Below are 3968 nucleotides of genomic sequence, written 5' to 3' on the forward strand. Positions count from 1 at the left end.
GTAGTGACCTTGGTCTATAAAATCTCATATTGAATTATTTGGTGATATTAAACTATAAGTATAGTAGTGTTAAATTGTATGAGGTGTGATACTTCATTTAAATCAGTTTCCCAAACAATGATTATGAAGTGTTGACCTTGGTCAACATGTGTTCATACCTTATTATTTGAGGAGATTAAATCTTAACATGATTCAATGAGAGGAAATTATTTCTCCAAATAACTAAATAGAAACCCTAATCAATATTTGTAATGAGAGGAAATTATTTTTCTTAAAAAGAAAACAAAGTCAACCAACATGTTAATAATGTGGTGATGCTAGAATAGCTTGTGTGAACCATGTGTGTGCTTAGTCTAGCGCTTAAGATTTGTTTGGTGATTGTGTACCTCGTATCCGTTTTTAGACACTAGTACCGAGGAATACCAGGAGGAGGAGGTCTACTTCCAGGAAGAAGAAGACCACTTTGATCAATACACCACTCAAGGCAAGCTAATATTCTTGCAAGTTGCCCTAGTGCAAAGCTCTACAAGAGCATGGCACCATTATCTACTGCTTTATGCTTAATGATCCCATCCCAAGTTTTTACCGTATAAATTATCTTTTGATTTTGGTTTATCAAAGTTTACTTTTTGATTCATGATACTTGGTCTAGATATAGAGTAGAACAAGAGCATCAAAGTTAACCTAGAGCAATACCAACTGATTAGCACCCCTCATGACTAGTTGCTAGTGGTAACAAATAAAATTGACTACTCTAGATGGGAACATGTGAAATGAAATGACTTTGAAAACCTTGGAATGATGAGTCATTCTATTGAAAGATTTTGAAGGTGAATGTGACTTGAATGACATGATGATTTTGATAAAAACTGATGGTTGGGTTCGGATGCGATACCATTCCAATTTTACAAGTACCCCCATAATACCTGATTATGGGTAAGGGCTTAACTGAAAATTTATGTGCTTTAGTATGGGTTCTCTCTAAACAAGCTTCATAGGGGTTATGCCGAGGCTGCCTCCGTTGAAATGTGAACTGATGTGAAATGACGTGAAATGAGGTGAATGTCCGACCCAAGCCCTGTGCAGTTCCCAGGCTGACAGTTTGTCTCCACTGGGAGGCCAAGCTCATGGGGAGAGGTGCCTGTACTAGGGTATGTAAGTGGAAGGTTATGGTTGGTAGTCCGCACACGGAGTGTGATAAATCAGGGCCAGTTAACCCTGACGGATTATTGCAAATGTTGTGGCAAAAGTGTGCGACCTCTGCAGAGTGTAAAACTATTCGAATAGTCGTGTCCACGGTTATGGACGGTTGGAAAGGCCATACTGTTCCGTCATCAGACCAATTTCAAAAATGTGACATGTGAAGGGTGACTTGTGACTTGAACTTGAAAGGTGAATTTGAATTGATCACAACAGAGTTGTGGGAATGACACTAATGTTCCCACTTGAGTAAGTTATGCAAATGAAGAGTCTTTTGTTACTAAAGTGCTTATGAAATAAAACTGGCTTTATGCAAATGAACCTAGAGCTTAGCACCCCCTTACTATAGTTGATAGTACTTACATTAGTATTAGTTTGCGAGTACTTTAAAGTACTCATGGCTTTGTCCCTGGCTATTCAAATGACCAGACTATGAAGAGGAGAACCAGTATCATGAAGATGGACAGCAGGACGTCTACGATAACTAGGACTATTCCTGACGTCAACAGTTGCCTGTGGAACGGATGGACCGCAACATCTACTTCGCTTACGCTATGTGTTTTGTAATAGGATCTCTAGATCCACTATGTTGTATTAAGACTGGATCATGTGATCCTTTGATGTAAGACAATTATGGTTTGTAATGAATGATGTTCTGTGATATCAATCTATTATGTCTCGCAAAAACAATATTCCTGGGATTGCGATGCATGGCGTAATAGGTATCTGGACTTAAAAATCCGGGTGTTGACACAAACCTTGTTGGATTAATAATGAGATAAAATAAAATAATGCAATTATATTTTGTGGATTATGATTTGGAGACTACAGCTTTTACACTAAATAGAGCGTCATCATAATCCGTTGAAATGACACCATATGAGTTATGGCATGGGTATAAACCCTAATAGTCCTTTCTTAAATTTTGGTATGCATAGCTGATGTCTACGCATGCTTCTATTCCTGTAGACAGTGTTGGGCCTCCAAGAGCAGAGGTTTGTAGAACAGCAACAAGTTTCCCTTAAGTGGATCACCCAAGGTTTATCGAACTCAGGGAGGTAGAGGTCAGAGATATCCCTCTCAAGCAACCCTGCAATTAAGATACAAGAAGTCTCTTGTGTCCCCAACACACCCAATACACTTGTCAGATGTATAGGTGCACTAGTTCGGCGAAGAGATAGTGAAATACATGTAATATGGATGATTATAAGTAGTAATTGCAATCTGAAATAAAAATGGCATCAAGCGAACATGTAGCAGAACTTGTTGGAAACGGTGTTTCAATGCTTAGAAACAAGGCCTAGGGATCATACTTTCACTAGTGGACACTCTCAACAATGATCACATAATTGAATAAATAGATGCTACTCTCAAACACTCTCTTGTTTGATAACAAACACCATTCATTGTGTAGGGCTACAAAAGCACACCTCAAGCCGGAGTAAACAAGCTCCACAACTTCATAAAGGAATCACACACGATGCGCACACTGTCACCATCACACCGTGGAGAGTAACTCCGGAGTTCATATTAAAGTAACCTCTAGAGTGCATAATAGACAAGAGTAACATCTACATATTCAACTAGATCGCAAAGCTCATGATCACATAAAGATCACACCATGGGAGAGAGAGATGAACCACATAGCTACCGGTAGAGCCCTCAGCCTCGGGGGAGAACTACTCCCTCCTCATCATGGGAGACAGCAACGGCGATGAAGATGGCGATGGATTCGATGGAGATGGATTCCGGGGGCACTTCCCCATCCCGGCGGTGTGCCGGAACAGAGACTTCTGTCCCCCAAACTTGGCTTCGCGATGGCGGCGGCTACGTAACTTTTCATGGAGGAAGACCGATGCCTTTAGGGTTTTCGCATCTGGGAGAATATATAGGCGAAGGGGCAGCGTCGGGGGAGCCAGGGGCTGGCCTCACCACACCTGGGCGCGCCAGGAGGGTGGGCCGCGCCGCCCTATGGGGTGCCCCCCCTGCTGGCCGTCTCCGACACTTCTTCGATGTTCTGGAACCCTCCGTGGAAAATAGGGCCGTGGGCTTTTGTTTCGTCCAATTCCGAGAATATTTCCTATGTAGGATTTCTGAAACCAAAAACAACAAAAAACAGGAACTGACGCTTCGGCATCTTGTTAATAGGTTATTACCGGAAAATGCATCAAAATGATATAAAGTATGAATAAATCATATAGGTATTGTCATAAAACTAGCATGGAACATAAGAAATTATAGATACGTTGGAGACGTATCAAGCATCCCCAAGCTTAGTTCCTACTCGCCCTCGAGTAGGTAAATGATAAAAAGAATAATTTATGAAGTGACATGCTATCAACATGATCTTGATCAATACTATTGTAAAGCATATAAGATGAATGAAGTGACTCAAAGCAATGGTCTATAGTTTACTAACAAATAGATAATGACTAAACAACTGAATCATATAGCAAAGACTTTTCATGAATAGTACTTTCCAGACAAGCATCAAAAAGTCTTGCATAAGAGTTAACTCATAAAGCAATAGATTCTTAATAGAAGGTTTTGAAGCAACACAAAGGAAGATTTAAGTTTCAGCAATTGCTTTCAACTTTCAACATGCATATCTCATGGATAATTGTCAACACAAAGTAATATGATGAGTGCAATAAGCAAGCATGTAAGAATCAATGCACACAGTTGACACAAGTGTTTGCTTCTAAGATAGAAAAAAGTAGGTAAACTGACTCAACATAAAGTAAAAGAAAGGCCCTTCGCAGAGGGAA

The sequence above is a fragment of the Lolium perenne genome, chromosome 6 (assembly GCF_019359855.2).
Source record: "Lolium perenne isolate Kyuss_39 chromosome 6, Kyuss_2.0, whole genome shotgun sequence".
NCBI lineage: Eukaryota > Viridiplantae > Streptophyta > Magnoliopsida > Poales > Poaceae > Lolium > Lolium perenne.